Here is a 21,559-nt window from a genome sequence, read left to right as displayed (position 1 = left end):
CGAAAAATTAAAATATTACCTTTCAAAACGAAGTGCATCATATGTCCTCCATGTGCGCACGGTGCGCGAAGCGCATCGTGCGTACATGGCCCATCTAGCGTAACGCGGGCACGCGGTGCGCGTAGCGCACCGCGTGCCCACCGTGTGTGCACGGCACTAACTGCGTAAAGTGGGCGCGCGGTGCGTGAAGCGCACCGTGCACGCACGGAACGAACTGCGTTAAGTGGGCGCGCACGCCACGAATGGCGTAAAGTAACTTAGCATTTAAAAAACCGTACAAATTCACTGAAAAAACTATAGGTTTCACACACGTTATAGTTAGGAATTAGCATTTAAAAAACCTTGCAAATTCACTGAAAAAACCATAGGTTTCACACATGTTATAGTTAGCGGAAATTTTACTGATAAAAAACCAATGAAATTCCCCCGTTATAGTTAGTGCAGGCAACTATAACTCACGCGACCGCAATCTTCTGCTGATGACATATGTGTCTTTATGAAAAAAAAATATTTGTAATATATGTATAGCTAAAAATGTATGGAAGAAGACATGGGCAAATAAGTGTCTAAATACAGTATTAGCATCAGCAGAGGATTGCGGTCGCGTGAGTTATAGTTGCCTGCACTAACTATAACGGGGGAATTTCATTGGTTTTTTATCAGTAAAATTTCCGCTAACTATAACATGTGTGAAACCTATGGTTTTTTCAGTGAATATATATATATATATATATATATATATATATATATATATATTCACACCAATACCCACTAAAAAATGGGTCCGACACATGCTTAGAGGGTGAATATGAAATTTATTACTATTCAGGCTTAGATCACAAAGTCCTGTAAAAGATGGTGAAACGCTGGGCAGACGCGTTTCAGCCTGTCGGCTTTCCTCAGTGCCCGCTTCACTTTTTATTTCATTTAGGGGGCTTGTTTTTAAGAACACTCCGGTAATGTTTGCACATTGGTGCAAACACTCTGGTCCGCCCTCCACGACTTCCAGCCATGACAGTCCTGCGTGGATACATGCCGGCTTTTTAGTGCTCCCCGTTGGTGAATGCTGGTACAGTGAACAGCTTCCTCATACACCAGGTGGTGTCCCAATCTCTGTTGGCCATAGAAAGCACTTCTCCCCCGGCGATATATATATATATTCACAGAAAAAACCATAGGTTTCACACACGTTATAGTTAGGAATTATCATTTACAAAACCTTGCAAATTCACTTAAAAAACCATAGGTTTCACACATGTTATAGTTAGCTGTACATTTCACTCGTAAAAAAACAATGAAATTCCACGTTATAGTTAGATCAGGTAACTATAACTTGCGCGCCCACAATAAACTGCTCATGACGTCACATATTACATCACTCATGACATGGTCAGTGACATCACTCATGACATCAATGATGACATCTGAAATTACACATTGTGGATTGCGGTCGCGCAAGTTATAGTTACCTGATCTAACTATAACGTGGAATTTCGTTGGTTTTTTACGAGTGAAATGTACAGCTAACTATAACATGTGTGAAACATATGGTTTTTTAAGTGAATTTGCAAGGTTTTGTAAATGATAATTCCTAACTATAACGTGTGTGAAACCTATGGTTTTTTCTGTGAATTTGTACGGTTTCTTAAATGCTAAGTTATGTATTTTTTTATTTTATTTTTTTCTGGTTTTTCACTGTGCGCACACCCTGCGTGCAAGGTGCGCTTCGCGCCCCATGCGCGCGCTGTGGGCGCTCGGTGCGCTTCGCTCACCGAGCGCCCACGTTACACAGTCCATGCCGTGCGCGCCTCGCCTTTTTTTACACAGTAACATTTGTTTTTTTCTCCCTTGTGGGTCCTTTAATTTATTTAATAAATGTGATTGTTCCTTCTTTATTTTTTTTTTTATTTTTTTTTTGCCGTGCGCGTACGGTAAGCTTACCGTACGCGCACTCCGCGATTTTTTTTAAAGATTATTAAATGTATTTTTCGTACTTTTGGGTCCTTCTTGGACCCCCTGACAAACACTAGGGGGTCTGCAACTCTCTTCGTTGCCCCCTTTTCACGTTCCCCACCTTTGTTTCTCAGTGCGAGAGACAGAAAATGGCGGCCGACACTTCCTGATTTCGACCGATTCGAATGTTTACAGTCATGTAACCACCAATCAGAATTGAGCTCGCGCACGGCACCGTACGCGTACGGTAAGCTTACGGTAAGCGCACGGAGCGCGCTTACAGATATATATATTGATTTAAATGCTATTTTCTCAGGACCTACTGGACAGATTTACACCAGACCTACAAAAGGCACATCCTTGACCTGAGGACTACCTCTCTGCCAAATTTCAAGTAATTCTGTTCAGCCGTTCGGGCTGTAGCTCGGACTAAAAGTCCTATGGGAAAATGCATGGGGAAAACGCGTTTTGGGACCCCCCTTTTTTCTCAGCCCCCGCTTGACGAATCCCCCCGAGACTTTCAGAGTAGGAGCGGAGCGTAGCGCCCCATTAGTTTTGAAAATTTCGCGAGGATTCGTCGACCGGCGCCAAAGTTATTCCAAATAGAATGTTGCGGATTTCCTGTGGAAACACGGTCCTAACTATAAATATCTACTGGCAACCGCCAGTAGATAATATATATATATATATATATATATATATATATATATATATATATAGATATATATATATATATATATCTATATCAAAGCAAGAATCCGGTCAGGGTAAAGGCTGTCGGTCGGGTGGTCCGCGTTCAGGGTACCGGGAACCCTGCATCCATTAATCCACCACCTTCCAAATTCCAGAAGTATCACGGACACAAAGGTAATTGCAGCAGTAAGTTTATTTAGGCTGCACAGCAACGCGTTTCAGCTTACGCCTTGATCACGCTAAGTGACGGGCGTTTTCGCACATATTTTTAAATGCAGTGTCAAACATAAAAGAAAGACAGTGAGTGTTAAAGTAACAGTGTAAAAATGGCGGCCATCTTGTAATGTATAATTTCATATTAGAATAACCCCAATTCCGATCATTGCACTGATTATACATATTTCAAGAAAATTATATGATTACGAATCGATCACAATTCAATAAGGGTTACAATGTAAATGAGTATAGATGAATATTTAAAAATAATAAATCTTATTAATTTCCACCCTTCAAAATCGGCATCGTGTATATGTCAATTTCACTTATTATGTTTGATACAATTCCTATTTACAATAATTGAATCAATATGATCTACAATGTAATAGGCTTCTGTATATTAGAAACCATTGCATCAAACCAATCTTCTCACTATAGAGACTTCATTAGAATGGAGATCGAGTTCACAATACTGCCCAAGTGGGCATCAATCGACAAAATACACCATACCATTACTCCTATCGTGCAATATCATTATTCCATGATTATTGACATTTTGAGATTAACTCGAATGTCCAGAATATCTCCATAATTCATATTATATATCTCATTGTTGATGTCGCGATATGAAAGGGGTAAAAAATATTCTGATAGCCAGCCAGCAAGAAAGTGCAAAAAAACCTGAAAATAAAAAAACACCAAATTAAAATCTAATTATTATTAAAACCAATGATTTACAGCATTTACACAACTTATTTCTACTTTTGCAGGTGTACAGACAATTCTTCATTGGAGTGCAAGCCCAAAGGGGCCATAGTTTTAAGGTCTATAATGTACCTGGACTCCAATTTACGTAGAGTTAATAATCTGTTTCCACCCCGGACACTTTCTGCCACAGCATCAATAACAACCATTTTTAGAAATTTCTCATTCTGCATATGTTTGTTAAAGAAGTGTCGCGCTACAGGGTATTGTCTGTTGTTATGGCGGACAGCTCTAATATGTTCCAGTACTCGTTTTTTGGCACGATGGATTGTACTCCCTATATAAGCTTTATTACAGGGACAAATTAGTGCATATACGCAATAGGTGGTATTGCATGTCAAAGATTTCTTAATCACAAACTCTTTTTTACTGCTTTGGATATTCAGTGTCGTGCAGTCAGAGCTATTACTACACGCTTTGCAGTTTCTACAACACCAAAAGCCTGCTCTACCGGTTTGTTTCAATCTGTCACTATTGGTTACTAAATTGGGACTCAGTTCGTCCCTCAAAGAATGACTTTTCTGAAATGTGATCTGAGGACCATTACTCAGATGTCTTTTAAGGTGTGGATCTGTCAGTAAAACATGCCAATGTTTTTTGAGTGTCATCCTTGAGTGTAAGGATGACACTCAAAAAACATTGGCATCCTGACCCAGAAATGCTGGAAGAGTGGTCTAACAACTCAAATGCATGTTCAATTACTATGCTTCAAATATTGGTTAAATATGCCTTAAAGGACCGTTGCAAACTATTAGCGGAGATTGATGTAATTTTGGCTGAATTGGAAAAAGTGGCTGCTAAAGAAGTCATTGATGAATTTATGAAAAATCTATCCAAGAAAATGGATAAATTGGAAGAGAAAATGACGGCTAAAAAACAAAGAAAATTTGTGCGGGACTATAAAGATTATCACTCAGGCCGCACCCTTACTTTTCATAAGAAATATGATCACCTCTTTGAAAAAGACAAAGAAGGGGGTGGCCCAATTTATCAAACTAAGATACCGGCAAGGATTGAAGTATCGGAAAGTGATGTATCGGATGGAATTCTATCGGACGCATCGACTTCAGCAGCCTATTCCATCATCAATGTGATTCAGAAAAAATCAACACATTTTTTAGCCCAATTTCACATGATGAACCAAGGTCGGACAGAACAAATGCATATCCAGGGAGCTCAGAGAGGGAGAGGACGCGGAAGCAGAGGCAGAGGTACCGGAATAAACAGGCCAAAAAGAGGAGGAAAAACATATGCAACAACCCCCATGGGAATGATGACAAGGGGGAAGAAACTACAAATATGACTGTGGTCAACCTCTCCCAGCGGATACTGACAACAGAAGAGACCAAACTATTTGCATTGGGTCTGTCCTTCTGTCCAACTTATAATTTTAATTTTGCGCAGACTAGAATAGATTTGTTTTACTTTGCGCGTAAATTGAAACTAAAAAAATGGTTTGATACCAAACATGGGACTGAGGGGATCACCTCGCAGGAGGTGATTGTTAGCAATTTAAATATTGATGATATTGAAATTTTGAACATTTTAACTTCTCAGTCTGATCAAGAAATTGGAGGAAATAATGTGATTTCTGACTTGCAACAATATGATATTGATGGATATGTAAATCCAGGAAGTGGCTTTAAACCTAAGTCAATTTTCTTGCCACAAATAGAGTGTGATGCCATTGATGTGTTTGAGAGAGGAGTTCTGAGTGATCTTAAAAAAATGCGGTATAAGAAAACCGCTTGTAAAAAAAGAAATTTAACTTATGATCAAATGCTAGCTATTGACAGTCTTAAGACCGACTCAACGATCGTAATACGGCATTCCGACAAAGGGGGGAATGTCGTGATTCTAGATAAACAAACTTACCTCGAAGAGGGCTCTAGACAGCTATCTGATAGCAGGTGTTATAGCATATCAGACAAAGGCTCTATATTAAGATCCAACAAAGAATATGGCAATATGCTTGTTGAGTGGCGGGAAAGGGGCTTACTGGAATGGGATGAGTACAACTATCTAAAATGTCCCTATCCTAAAGTCCCTATTCTATACCTACTTCCAAAATTGCACAAAGATCCGCTGAACCCACCAGGTAGGCCAATTGTGTCTTCAATTGGCTCACTATTGGAGAATACATCTCGCTTTATTGACCATTATTTGAGACCGTATGTGGTCACTTTACCATCATATTTGCGAGATACGACACACTTTCTGACCATCATTGATGGTATACACTGGGAATTGAACTACACACTGGTAACTTTAGATGTGTGTAGTCTTTATACCAGTATTCAACATGAGTTCGGTCTACAAGCCATAAAACACTACTTAAAAACCCGATCGGTATCATTATTGGGGCACTCAGAGATGATTTTGACTATGATACAGTTCTGTTTAACAAATAACTATTTCATATTTGATGATGTCGTCTATTGCCAGTCACAGGGCACAGCCATGGGCACCTGCTTCGCCCCCAGCTATGCCAATTTGGTCATGGGCTGGTGGGAGGAGCAGGTGGTGGCACCAATGGCAGAATTCGATTATTGTGTCCTGTGGCTGCGCTTTATAGACGACATATTCTTTATCTGGAATGGGGATAGTGACTCTGTTAAAGCCTTTATTGCGAAACTGACCGAAAACTGTTTTAATTTGGCCTTTACGGGACAAATAAGTACAACTGAAATTGAATTTTTGGATATTTTAATTAAAATCAAAGATTGTGTGATGCATACCAAACTATTTCGAAAAAAGACAGCTGGAAATAGTATTCTCAGTGCGTTAAGCTCACATCCTAGGAAATTGGTACAAAGTATCCCGTTCGGTGAATTATTACGGGCCAAACACAATTGTAGTTCTGAGGCAGGATACCAAAATGAAAAACAGATTATGATACAACGATTCAGGGAACGGGGCTATGGAAAGAGAACTATTTCTGAGGCCTGCAAAAAGGTGGAGGCAGGTACACGAACTCAGTTATTACATCCAGATAAAAAGATCAAGGAATCAAACACCCTGAGGTTTATTACAACTTACTCTGGGCAAGCACGGGATGTAAGGATGACACTCAAAAAACATATATACATATATATATATATATATATATATATATATATATATATATATATATATATATATATATATATATTCAGTGAAAAAACCATAGGTTTCACACATGTTATAGCTAGCTGGACATTTTACTGATAAAAAACCAATGAAATTCCCCCGTTATAGTTAGTGCAGGCAACTATAACTCACGCGACCGCAATCCTCTGCTGATGCTAATACTGTATTTAGACAATTATTTGCCCATGTCTTCTTCCATTAAATTTTAGCTATACATATATTACAAATATTTTTTTTTCATAAAGACACATATGTCATCAGCAGAGGATTGCGGTCGCGTGAGTTATAGTTGTCTGGACGTATTGTGCCAAAAATCATTTCTTCCAAGTCTACTTTTAATTGACTCACATTTATACTCTGTGGTTGAGGCTTTGGCTTTGTCATCTCCTTTATCCAATTATTTAATTCCTCTGGTGAGAGACCTGCTGAACTTCCTGCCATTAGAGTGACACGCGGCCCTATTTTTCTTGGGTCTAATTGGATACTTCTTCTAGGGGTTTGTGTTATCATCTCACCAACTGGAAGATATAACAATGTGTTATATGTCTAGTCTCATTTGCTGTTGTCACGATTTCACTCCTGACACTACTTCTCGGGACTGCCAAAGTATGTACTTGTGACATATTTTGTGTTTCTCCGTACAATGGGCCTACGGTACCAATTGTTACTGGTACCGTCAATGCTTCTGCATTTATACTTACTTGACTCATTTTCTGGATCTGTTCTACTCTCGCCTTAGTCAACAATTTATTTTCATTTCCTCGTATTATTCTAGCTATGTCTGTATCTTGTGAAGTTAATGGTGTTTCCATTTGCGGCACACTTTGAGTTACTTCTCCTGGACTCTCCTAATAGGGTGGAGGTCTTTTGGTTATAAGATCTTCTATCAACTCATCATCAGATTCGTTCTGGCTATGACTCAAACTTGAAGGCTCTGTATTTTTCTTTTTCTCTTTGCATTTGCCTCCTGTCTGCTCTTCAGCAACTAAAACTGGGTATAAACCTTCAGTTATCACAGCTCTCCTCCATCTTTGCATTTTTTCTTCCTTTGTCTCAAAAGGGCATCTGCTTATGATATTTCTGTATCTTCTTACACCTCGAAACTTCTCTCTCTCAAGTGCCTCTACTTCCCATTCCTCTAATGCCTCTTACTGTGTAAGTCTAGGATTTGGCTCTAATGAATTCATTCGGTTTCTCAAGTTCTGTAAAATCCTCACATTAAATGAACCATGCAGTGAAAAGGCTATAACACCCTCATCCTTTGTATATTCTACCCAATTCTCTAACCATGTACATGTATGGTATCCTCTCTCCAACATCATAAAAGAAGCAGGCATTCCTGGAGGTGGAATCAGAATTCCCTCTCTGATCACAATCAGTTTATCCTTGTAAAAAATATCTTTATTTTCTTAATCAGCTTCATTTTCTAGTCCTCTATGCCAGTATTTCAACAAAATAAACAAAAAAACCCTTCCGTAATTCTACTTATTCTATTAGTCACTTTCGTCCTATACCACCGCGACTCACACCAACGGTCCAATCACGGCTCACTACGTTTCTGCTATCTTGTCCAATACTAGCCCGGCTCACACCAATCAACCAATCAGAGCTCAATACACACCCACTGCCTGATCAATGCCAGTGCAGCTTTTCTGTCACGTCAGTATTACTCCTTCTACTGACCTTCCCTTCACAAAACATTACGGCAATATTTTTCAGACTTTTTCTTAATCAAATTTTCTGTTAGTAACAACACAAAACAATGCTACCTTGTCTGTTCCGCTAAATAAAGACATAGGGCATCATTAGGATGGCGGGCAGACTTTGTCCGCCCGTCATCCTGACGTAAAAAGGGACCACCCGCCATAAGTGCAGCAGTCCTGTGGGGGTGATTAGGATGCGCCCGCCACACTGGTGGGCGCTTCCTGCATTTTCAACATTGCGGTGGGCGGTGCTTTCAGCATCACCTGCCGCAATGCCAAAAATGCATGTTGTGTATTTGCATGCACAACGTGGCAGGCACCGCGTGGTGCCTGCCATGTTGTGCATGCAAATGCAGGGTGTGTGCCCCCCTACCCCCCAACATCCTCAGGGGCCGCAACGGGCCCCCAACTTAAAAATCCACATGCCTATCCATGGCGGCAACGCCGCCACGGAAAGGCTGCCTCCCGCCTGCATCTTGATATGGATGGCGGTGTCTAGAAGACACCGCCACCATATTAAACCCTTTTCTGCCCGGTCGACTCATCGACCGGGCGGAAAAGCGGTGGACGGTCTTCCCATCTGCCGCGGTACCCCTCGCCATACTGATATGGCAGGGGTGATGTGCATGCGGGCGGTGTTTAATGGTTGGCGGATCGCCACCGCCATTTGGGTGGTGGTGATCCGCCCGCCATACTAATGGGCCCCTTAGTCTTCACCCTTTCCAAAAAGATCTTCTTACACTGCAAGCAATAATAACGACCAGCGTTATCTTACTTTTCTATCAAGCTCCGGCGGACCTAGTACTCCTCTAGGGATAAGGCCAAAGTTTCACAAGAGGACTTTTTGGTGTGAAAAGAGGTCTTGTTACTCCCCAGGGGATAAGCCAAGAGTTTCTAACCCTTCGCTATTTCATACACTCTACTCATATACAAAACTTCCCTTATTTTAACACCTACAGCCCTGTGTAGCTTCAGTAATATTTTCCAACAGACAAAGTACTTATGCAGTGTGATTTCTTTATCCATACTCTCTTTCTGCCTACTTCAGGCTAAATTCCATTCCCTAGATTCCTCAGGTAACTCCGTACCTGTATTCTAGACAACATAGAACATAACACTGACTTTTCGTGTTAAGAACATATAATCAATAATCAATAATCATTACCAAACTAATCAATAATTAAACTGTCCTCTGCTACCAAGAAACTGATCCAGCACTACACCACTACCTGATCAGGGATTAATACTCAATAATCACTGAATCAATGGCCCATATACATTCACCCAAATCCCTGATTCGCTGGGGTCAATTTATATAACGTCTTCAAATTTCAGATCTCTTTAGATTCAAAATTACACTTCCAAATATATTTCTAACTTATACATCAACTTTCCTTCACCTTGGTCGATGGACCAATTAGTTGAAGAGTTGATGGTAATGATTTTACATATCTAACTAACAATTCGGTCAGTTAAATAATCACAGACTCTCGGAGAGGTTAGTAAAGTTTATCTCAAAATATTGTGAAATTTATAATGGTATTCATCCGAGCAGGTTTCATTTTTCGAAATCCTGCTCCATCAGGAACAATGCATTAAAAATCCAGACTCATTGCGTTGATGTGGTAGCGATGATGCTGGTGCTGCACTGACTTTACAGCTGTGAAACAGGCGCTGCATTAATTCTCCAGCTGCAAAGAAGGTGCTGCGTTGAAGTCGGAGCGGGTGTCCTGGACTTCGGTGACACAGGATTCACACTGTGATTGTTTTTCAGCTGCAAAGCAGGTGCTGCATCAAGAAAACAGGGTCTGAGAGTCGGTTTGCGAATTTTTTCTTTGGGAGCACCAGGTTACACTTCCAAGGGCCGTGGAACTGGATTTGGCAACACTTGGTAAGTCAGAACTCTCAGCAGAATGAGAGGAGTAGGCCTCACAGTATTGAATAATGAATAGGGGTGTTTGACTCTACCAGGACATGTGAAACTTAAAAGTACATGTCTTAACTTTTACTTACACAGCACCCTACCCTTAGGGCTGCCTAGGGCGTACCTTAGGGGTGACAACTGTGTAATAAAAGGGGAGTTTACGGTTTAGCAAGTCGTTTTTAATCCCAAGTCACAGTGGCAGTGAACTGCACACATATGCCTTGCAATGACAGCCCTTTTAGCCTCTCTAGTTGAATGTGGGACTTTTAGCGGAGCTCCTTGAATTATTCTCGAGTGGTGTTAATTGATGTCACTCACAGTTGCGGCATCTGCACCTGTGTGCGCTGACGCTTCACGGGGGATTTTTCTTAGCCTGAGGTGGCACCCGCCCGTTCCGCCACAGCTGTGGGCAGTGTGGTAAATATTTCATTACCGGTACTATTTTTTATGCGGTAAAGTCTAGTAAGAATAACTCAGTAAATATAAGAGGCAGAATCCGTGGTATTAGAGGTTCTAAAAGGCTTTATTCCTCTACAAAGGAATTACAGTTCGAACTGCAGGCTTCAAATTCCATCACCATGGAGGTTCAGGAAGGAAGGCCATACATTATTGACAGGTAATCATTTTTATAAGAAATGCATTACAGTGAAACAGATGCAGGAGGCGTAACAGTTGATAAGATAGATAAAATATGCATACGTAACTAAAAAAGGCGGACATATAGGCGTAACTTAGAAAACGTCATTATACATGATGTCACAAGTGGGTGGATCCATAAGAGAATCCTGCAATGTCAGCAGAAATATTTGGCAGAGATGCGCGCGCAGCCGCATGACGTGTGATTGACGTGCAACTAGAGGGTGAAGGGGACTTGACATTTAGCTCTACATGTGGAGACAGAAGTCTGGGGGGTCATGTCAACCTAATCCCAAATCATATCTAATATCTTATGTTTAAAGAACTGTATTATCCAAAAGGAAGGGTCTCTCGGACAGAATCTACTCTATACTGACTGTTGGTGCGTGTACAAGCGTCTAAGTGTCTACATGAGATGCGAGGGGGCAGGAATCTTCCATGGTAACAGGGGCTATGAATTATTTGCATGAGGACAGTGAGGCCTGGCCCTTTGCACGGTAGCTGGAAGAATGTTTACCTAAACTACTAGACAGGAATGCATCGGATGAGGAGCGGAGCAGATAATCTTGAAGGTGAAATACAGTTTTTGGCAGGCAACAGGCTGGATCAGGCACCGTTAGCCGCGCAGGGAGTAGGACAAAGTTCATGGATACAGATGCGGGCTCGGACTGGAGCTTTCAGAGGCAGAAGGCAGGAAAAGGCTTGATGGCAGAATTCAGGGCCTACTCGCCTGAATCTGTAAAATGTGGAAAGTGAACCACATAAGGTCGGTGGCCTTTCATACTTAGGAATGGAATATCTGACCCATTCATGGCGGATCTGAAAGAGGACATGTTGACGGTGGACGCACATGTATTTGCGTCTTCATAACTGGAACTGGAGGGAACATACATGTACTTATAGCATGCACATGGAGCCGTTGGGGTCTACGATAGGGGACATAACTGATCACAAAATTCATATTTCCTCATTCCCTCCTTGTCCCCTACGGACCCTCAAGAGATATCGATCTTCATCAATCCATCGATTTGTTCATATAGCATCATTTGTTCTTCTTTCTTCTTCCGGGATCTTGAACGAAAACTTGGATGCGGGATACACGATGTGGCACACAGACCACAAATCGCTGGCCCACATTGTAGACATAAGCAGCAACTGAATAGTATGAGAAAGCCAATACCTAGGAAGGATAGGATCCTCCATCCCCAGGCTGACAACACGCTCCAGAACCAACCGGACCAAGTCCAGGTGCCTGGACTCTGGTGTATCTGGCTCACAATCTTATGAAGGCGAGTTATGGCTTTATATACTGACGGCGAATTTTCTGGTATGAAAACACAGCAACTTGATCCGATGACCCTACAAGCTCCGCCCCTATCAGCCAGGATGACGTCAAGGACAAGACGATTTTGAAGCACAACAATCCGCATGGCAGACTGCTCTTCTGTTAAATTGCCTAAGGCGGAAGTAGTCTTGTTCACTACTGCTTCAAGGGTTCTAGTTAATCTACGTATCAGCTTACTATTAGTGACTGTACCTATATAGGGAAAGAAACCTTTATTGAAATCTGTGTATTGCTCCCATGCCGTTTCAGTGTAATCGACAATCGGGAGATCTCTCTGCTGTCTATTGTGTACTAAATGGATATTTCGGTGATAGTCAGGAGGGGCTAGGAAGACAGGTGGCAGAAGAAATGCTATGTAACAGGTACCATCCCAATCTAGAGGCAGACGTATATATGCGGTCTGGCCACATATGAAGTAGGAATGACGGGAAGCTCTAAATGTAGATTTGCCTTGATCACTGAATTTTATTACAGTGGTGCATTTACTATGGCCCATGTGTATGGAACCATTCTTTCTTACACATAATTCCCCTTTAACTGGGAATACTGACATAGCGGGCAAGATTGGTGTAGCTTCAGATTCAACATTCAGAATCATGAGGTTAAGTGTAAAATTACCTAATCCATATACTTCATTTTCTAGATCGGTTCCTGTTCTTTTGGGAAGTCCCTCCTTGTTAGGGTAGCAGACTTTAAGCAAAACTAGGTTCAGGTTTCCCCATACCCAGTTGTCTTGATAAACTACTGAATTTGAATCTAGAGAATTGATCAAACTAAACCATGCTCCACAGGAGCCATTGTGTGTGAACGGATATGGAAAGAGGGGCAAAACTCCCTTATAGTTCTGATAGGGAGGGAGTCGGCCACATATCCAACAATTTGTAGCATTGCTGGTCTGATGGGAATGATGTAACATACTAATGAATGTGTTGTTGCGCAGCGCAAATCTATAAGACAACTCATGCTGAGGTAATTCGCTAAAAGAATGTTCAGCAGTAACATTGTAAGCACGTTTAGAAATAGGGTAATACATATGCAGCAATATACTAGAAATGATGATCAGAAGACTTAGAAAAAACAAAATTAATAATGTTACTGTGCAGTGACTACGAAGTGATTTACAATACGCATGCTTTTTAAGCTGCATCTGTCGATTTCTTTCTCTACTCCGGTCTAGAGGATACATGTCAGAGACAAATTCAACCGATTCACCTTGGAGAGGACTTAAACAATCAAATTGTCTGACTTGCTAGACCTTAATTTCAGTTTATAAAGTTCCGTTTCCGTGGGTTCCACCAAGGGAAGCTTTGAATCAGTCTGTGAAGGAATACAAGGCTGAGTGTTCACATCGGACGATAGTCCATAAAATTTCTTGATATGACTCGAGTGCAACCACCCTTTACGTCCCTCGATCTTCACGGCTGTCCTTGTTGTTAGTAGAACGAGTTTAGGCGATTTCCACCTAGGCTCCAGTTGGGTCTTCCGGTCGAAATTCCGCACCAGAACCAGGTCACCTGGAACCACGTCATGGGGCTTCACCTCAGTGTTATCGGGAAAAGCTGCAGCTACCTGTGAACGACAAGATTGTAGTGCAGACATCAAGGAAGCCAGGTAATCTGTCAGCATATTACAGTCAACATCAGTGATTTTGCAAGGTATAGGCGTCCCCCACATATTTGGTGGTCTACCGAAGATCACCTCGTACGGGGATAGCCCTGTTCGAGAATGTGCTACCATTCTCATGTAAAAGAGCGCGACTGGTAAGGCTACTATCCAATCGACACCTTTTTCTCTACATATTTTGGACAATCTGATTTTCAGGGTTTGATTATGACGTTCCACGAGACCTGCTGCCTCGGGATGTCGGACACAGTGGAATTTCCATTGGTAACCTAACAAAAGTGAAACGTGTTTCATTAGTTCAGATGAGAATGGCTGGCCGTTATCTGAGTATACAACACGTGGTAAACCGAATCGTGGGAAGAATTCTCGAACTAGCTGTTTGGCAGTAGTCGGGGCAGTGTAATCTGAAACCGGGTAGGCTTCTGTCCAACGGGAAAGAGCACAAACAACTACGAGAACATATTTGAATCCTCGACATCGTTCCATCTGGATATAATCCATCTGGAGGACTTCAAAAGCATGATCGGGAGGTTGAAATCCACCCTGCTCTACGGGGATGCTTTTACCTGGATTAAACTGACAACATATCATACAGGTACGTACTTTCTGTTTGGCTGCTGCTCGCAAGTGTTTGTTGAACCAAATGTGTTGAATACTATCTAGCATAGCTTTTTCTCCTAGGTGCGCTGGACTATGTATTGTGTTAATGATGACTTGAACCATGGAGTCGGGAAGAAACCATATAGATTTTTCCTTCGTCATCCATCCTTGATCCGTTTGGATCCCTCCTAATTCAGTCCATTTCTTTATTTCTTCTGGTGTAGCATGTGTCTGTATGTCAATTACATCAAGGGCGGGATCCTTAACTGTCATGCAATGTGTTGGTGTCAGAACTATTGTCTTTGTCACGTCAGTTATATGAGTCTGGTTCTGAGCAGTCTGTTTAGCTGTTCTGTCAGCTAGGTCATTACCCTGAGAAATGATATCGGTAACTTTTGTATGGGCTTTGCATTTCATAATCGATATTGCAGTAGGTAAATGAATCGCGTCTAATAGGGCTTGAATGAGGGGTCCGTGTTGGATATGGGCGCTGTGAGAAGTTAAATAACCTCGCTCTCGCCACAGTACGCCGAAGTCATGGACGACTCCGAATGCATAACGTGAATCTGTGTATATGTTGACTTTCTTATTTTTGGCTTGAATACAGGCTTGTGTCAGAGCGATGAGCTCTGCTGCTTGAGCTGACAAAGTGTTAATACAATTTGTTTCAATGACTTCAGTGTCTGTTGTGACTGCGTAAGCGGCCACTAACTCTCCTGTACTTGTTCTCATACATGAACCATCTACATACAATGTCAAGTCTGGATCTGATGAAGGGATATCTGTCAAGTCTTGTCTGGGTTTCGTCGTGATAGTAATGACTTCAATACAATCATGTGCTAATGGATCTGTTCCATTTACTGGCAAAAGTGTGGCAGGATTTAACGTATTACAACGTCTGATTTCTATGTGTGGCTGAAACAATGTTAATTCATAACCGGTGAGTCTCGCTATAGTCAAGTGTTGTGTTTGTGTGCGGTTCAAGAGAACCTCTACTGCGTGTGGTACTTGTACTGTCAATTGATGTCCTAACACTATGGCATCGCTTTGTCTGATTGCTAAAGCTGTTGCTGCCACTGATTTCAGGCACGCAGGAAGAGCCTGAGCTACTGGATCTAATGTACTAGAGAAATAAGCACATGGTTTGTGTGATCCTGCTTGTTCCTGAGTGAGTACTGACAAGGCAGTACCGTCGCGTTCTGTAACAAAGAGTGTAAACTGTTTACTGTAACATGGTGTTGCTAAAACAGGTGCTTGGCATAAAGCTTTCTTTAAGCTTTCAAAGGCATGTGTATGTTCTTGAGTCCAAGGGAGAACAGTCGATGTGGCTGCCTCCTGTGTTGTCAACTGGATGAGTGGTTTTGCTAGAAATGCATATTGAGGGATCCACTGCCTACAGTATGAAGTGAGACCTATAAAAGCCCGCACCTCCTTTTGTGTCTTGGGTGGTGGCATGTTAGCAATTAACTGGATGCGGTCGGGTGTAAGCTGTCTTCCCTCCTTGGACAGCGAGTGCCCAAGGTAAACAACTCGCTGGACACAGAATTGCAGCTTAGAAGGGGACACCTTGTGCCCCTTGTCGGCCAGAAATTTCAAAACCGTCAGTGACGCTGTTTCACATTCATGTTCGCTTCGGGCGGTGATCAGCAGATCATCGACATATTGAAGCAAGGCAGTGTTGACTGGCATGTGGATACTGTCAAGTTCTCGTTTCAGTGCTTGGCTATAGATGCTGGGGCTTTCTGTAAATCCTTGAGGTGCGCGTGTGAATTTAAAACTTCGTCCATTTAAACTGAATCCGAACAGATATTGACTTTCCGGATCTATTGGGACGCTAAAGAAAGCATTCTTGAGATCAATTACAGTGAAGAACGTTGCTTCTGAGTCAATAGCTGTTAGTAATGAAGAGATATCTGGGACCACAGGGTATTGTGGTACAATACATTTATTTAATTCGCGCAGATCAATAACCAATCGATATACTGGTGATGCTTTTGGATCCGTTCTTTTAAGAATCGGAATTATCGGGGAATTGCATACATTGGAGTCGGTTTCTACAACCACTCCTTGTGCAATGAGCTCGTCAATGATTTGCAGCAAAGCCACAACAGCATCTGGTGGTAACTTGTATTGTCGCATTCGTGGTAGTACTACTCCTGTTTTTAGTGTGACTCGATATGGTGTAATATTCATACAACCGACATCAGTTGGGCCTTGTGCCCATAAATGTGTAGGTAAATTCTGCAGCCGGTGATCCATGTCTCTGGACACGTAGTGACCTTTGAAATCTCGTAAAAATAATCGTACTCCTTCCGGAGAACAACATATTATAGCTCCTAGAGCTTTCAATGTTTTTATACCTAACAAGTTTTCTGGACATGATTTAGTAAGCAATAAATCTGTAGTACGTGTCAATGGACCAACCGTAAGTGGTAGGGGTTGTGTTACTTCATTAATGATAGGCTTTCCTGAGAATCCAAGGGAAATATTCTGTGAGCCTGAGAGGGGTGCCCCTGGAACTTCACTGCGTCGTATAGTTGTTCTGCTTGCCCCTGTATCAAGTAAAAACTTTCGGTCTTCCCCTAATAGTTCACTATGTACATAAGGTCCCTCTTGATCTACAGGAACCTCGATAAGGGGTAAGCCAACTTCCCTCTCTAGGCTATTTCATGTGTATCGCTGATAATCGGGATAATCTGCTTGTGCATACTGATACATCTGTTGCGTTGTTGCTTGTGTGGCAGCAATAGGCTGCGCTTGTGGTGGTGCTACGGTCTGTTGTGGAGCTGCCTGTTGCGGAGCTAGTTGTTGCGGAGCTGACCTAGATTGTGCATGCTGAGGGATTTGTGGTTGATTCTGATCCTGTCTAGGTGGACGTGGTCTTTCCTGTGTTCTACCTGTGGCAATATTATGTTTCAGGACTGGACAATCGTGTATATAATGACCTTGTTGTTTACAATAGTTGCATGTCCCTTTCGCCGGACCTGTGGAATCACCCTTTTTATGACCATCAGCTGGAACTGACTGGGCAACAAGCATTTTCATTTTCGTGTCTTTCATACGTCTTTGTTCATGTTCTTGTTCTTCTCTAATTCTATTGTGGTGATATTGTAACATCTGTAACATCTGTGACGGTGTGTTACCTTGCCAGGTACTCTCAAATTTCAATACTCTATTCTTAACTTGCGGCAGGGAATTTTCAACTAATTTTGTCACAAACAGATGTGGATATGACTCGCTACTTGCTTTTATGCCACTATTAATACCAAAACATTTTTCAAATCGGGAATAGAAATCACTAGTGTCTTCATCTTGCTTTTGTTTGCAGGCTGAGATTGCACCCCAGTCCTCCTTTTTCGTAGTTAATAAACGTGGCAGTACCTGCACTAGTAATCCTGGTAGTGCTGTAGTCTTTTCCCCAAGCCCTGATCCTGCAGCTCGGGCCTTTTCTTCGTTTTCTAATGCTGTCCAATCTATCTTTTGGTCTCCCACCTCCCATTCCTTTTCTTTGAGTTTCTCGTAAACACCGGCAGGCATTAACACTTTCAATATTTTCATAATGTCGGGGTAAGTATACTCTCCCATGAGTAACATGTCTTTTATCTCACGGTGGAAACCTGCTGGATCCTTGTCATGGCTGGGTACTACTTTCTTCATTTCTAATAATTCAATTTTGGTTATAGGCGTGTACACAAACACGCGTGTAAAGTTATTATCTTCACCTCTGATTGGGTGTACTTCGCGTAACGGATTCTGTCTATCTATGTGATACATTTTTCTTCCCATAGTGGGAATTGGAACGTGTTCTGGGCACACGAAAGCTATATACTGGTTTCGAAATTCTAGAATTTCTTTAATTAAATCAGTACCTGACCCTCTCCATTTATTCGTGAGTAGTTCTGTCAATATGTCAGGTAAGGGTCCAGGATCGGAGTGTTGGCTTTTATATAATATAAGGAGGTGTTGAATCATGTATATACTAGCTAAACGCTGTTCGTCTGGGGCAAGATTCAGAAACGTGTGTGCTAGTGCATCATCACTGTATTTGCTGGGACTGTCAGCCCATTGTACTGCTGACCTAGCTAATTCCTGTTCATCCATGGAATCGAGCATATGGTATCCCCTTCGATCTCGGAGTAATTTATCAGCGGCTTGGAATAGGTGTTCAGGGGATCTTGTATTTAACATAGGGGTTTGAAAATGTCTATTACATTCTGGACGTATCGGACGTATCGGATCATTAAAGCCTCTAGTATTATTATGGGGTTTTCCTCTACCTACGTAAGCTATCGTATCTAATTGTTCTGATTCTTGCTCCTCCTCTCCCTCTGATTCAATTCTGTCTGCTTCTCGTCTTTCTTTATGTATTCGTTCTACTTCCTTGCGGATCTTTCGATACATGGCGATTATACACGCCTGTCTATCATGTTTCTCGTCTGATATGTTCTGACCCCATTTGGCAAGTTTTTGCATGGTATCATGATCTGCCCCAGGCCTGTCTTGGTTCCTGATCACGCAGTTTATGAAAAAACGTAGTAGTTGTCTTTGTACATCCACTTTCTGGTATTCCATAGCTTCGTTAATACTTTCTGGGCCTCGCCCTGTTTGGACAAAGTGATATATATTGTCTAGGTGTTCAACCATTCCTGGTATCGTCATTAAATATAATGTAGCTCGTCGTATACGTAGTGATGATAGTAGCAATCTATCCTGTTTACCTGGCACTGGATCGTATCTACAATCCACAAGATGTTCTTTAAACATGTCGGGTGTCGCTAGTTGGGGTGTACGTTGGAGTGCTAAATCTCTAAGGGTCTGTTTATTTCGCGGCGGTGTGGCAAACATGTCTGTCGTACCTCCTGTAGCACCATCTGAGGTGCTGGGCAAGAAAGGATTCGTTGGACGTAAGATAGAAATTGTAGATGCGGGAAAAACAGTAGAAACGGATGGACCTGTGGGAATGGGCGTAGGAGTTTGTGGTTGCGGGGATACAGACGGATGATCTTGGCGTTGAGCACCATCAGCAAGCGGGGTGTGTGGTATGGTATTAGCATACTCGGGAGCTACGTCATCTAAATAGGAGGAAAGGAAAACGTCCTTTGCTGTTTTAGGATGTGTTTTGGGATGTGCTTTTATCGGGAGTAATGGGGGTGTCAAGTCTTTTGGTATTTCCGGGGTAGCCTTAGGTAACCCTTCGGCCAGAAGAGGATACATACCATTCATAAGAGTGTTTCGTTGCCTGCCTACTTGTTCTGTTTTTACTCGGGTACCTTCCTCAATTAATAAATTTTCTCGGGCTTTATTTGAATTCTCCCTACCTTTCTCTTCCTGTCTGAGCGCTTTTTCTGTACGTCTATATGATTCTTTACGCCATAATTCAATGGCATCTTTCTGTGACTGTCTGGCTTTCTTTTTCCATAATTCTTCTTCTACTCTCATGATGCAATCTGCATCCCAGGTCCCCGCTGCGGGCCATCTCTGACTCTCTGGTAAATCCTTTGTGTAGTCCACCCATAAATCAAGAAATAATACGGCATCTAGGCCATGCTTATGATACATAAAGTACCCTGGAGTGTCCCTAGGTGGGATGGGAACAGCTTCTTCGAGTACCCCTTTTCTGGTTTTGATCTGTCTTAATTTCGAAAAGAGCGGCATTTTTGACCTATATTACTAGAACACACTTTATACAATAAACACAATAATGAACAATCATTCACACCACAATATGTATAGAACGTATTAAAACAATTAACATTTAACAGTTTAACGAACGATGATAACTAATAGAAAACTAGTTACTGACATAATACTAACACTAAATAATACTTAATTATATGCAAGACATACTAGATATACTGCTAAACAGTACAGAGACACTGCTGAAACAGTGCAGACCGGATTTGTGTACCCAAACCCGTCTTGACCGGCACAACTTATGTGCACGTTTAAATGCCTCCCCGGCAATGGTACTCACCGGGTAGCACGGAACGGAAGGCCTCGGAACTGAACTGAAACTGGACCGGACTGGACTCGACTCGACTGGACTCGGAACTTCGGAACCTGGTGGGCCTCTGTATACCTCGGATCTTGCTCTCTCAGCTAGGCTCTGGTCGGGATACTTCGCACTTCTCACCGCCTCGTCTGGGTGTTGATCGCAGCCTCAGTCACCCCCGCTCGGCCGGAGGGAGATACAGGAAATCCTGCGGGTACGCGTTTTTGTCCGTTCAGCTGTGGCAGGAGACCGGGCCTGCAACGCACCTCCGGCGCGTGAGATGAGAAAGTGTCCCTGTTCGGGCGCCAATTTATGTGGTAAATATTTCATTACCGGTACTATTTTTTATGCGGTAAAGACTAGTAAGAATAACTCAGTAAATATAAGAGGCAGAATCCGTGGTATTAGAGGTTCTAAAAGGCTTTATTCCTCTACAAAGGAATTACAGTTCGAACTGCAGGCTTCAAATTCCATCACCATGGAGGTTCAGGAAGGAAGGCCATACATTATTGACAGGTAATCATTTTTATAAGAAATGCATTACAGTGAAACAGATGCAGGAGGCGTAACAGTTGATAAGATAGATAAAATATGCATACGTAACTAAAAAAGGCGGACATATAGGCGTAACTTAGAAAACGTCATTATACATGATGTCACAAGTGGGTGGATCCATAAGAGAATCCTGCAATGTCAGCAGAAATATTTGGCAGAGATGCGCGCGCAGCCGCATGACGTGTGATTGACGTGCAACTAGAGGGTGAAGGGGACTTGACATTTAGCTCTACATGTGGAGACAGAAGTCTGGGGGGTCATGTCAACCTAATCCCAAATCATATCTAATATCTTATGTTTAAAGAACTGTATTATCCAAAAGGAAAGGTCTCTCGGACAGAATCTACTCTATACTGACTGTTGGTGCGTGTACAAGCGTCTAAGTGTCTACATGAGATGCGAGGGGGCAGGAATCTTCCATGGTA

Source organism: Triturus cristatus, chromosome 2_1, assembly GCF_964204655.1.
Source record: "Triturus cristatus chromosome 2_1, aTriCri1.1, whole genome shotgun sequence".
Lineage (NCBI taxonomy): Eukaryota > Metazoa > Chordata > Amphibia > Caudata > Salamandridae > Triturus > Triturus cristatus.
The sequence above is the reverse complement of the archived record's forward strand: the minus strand, read 5'-3'. Positions refer to the sequence as shown.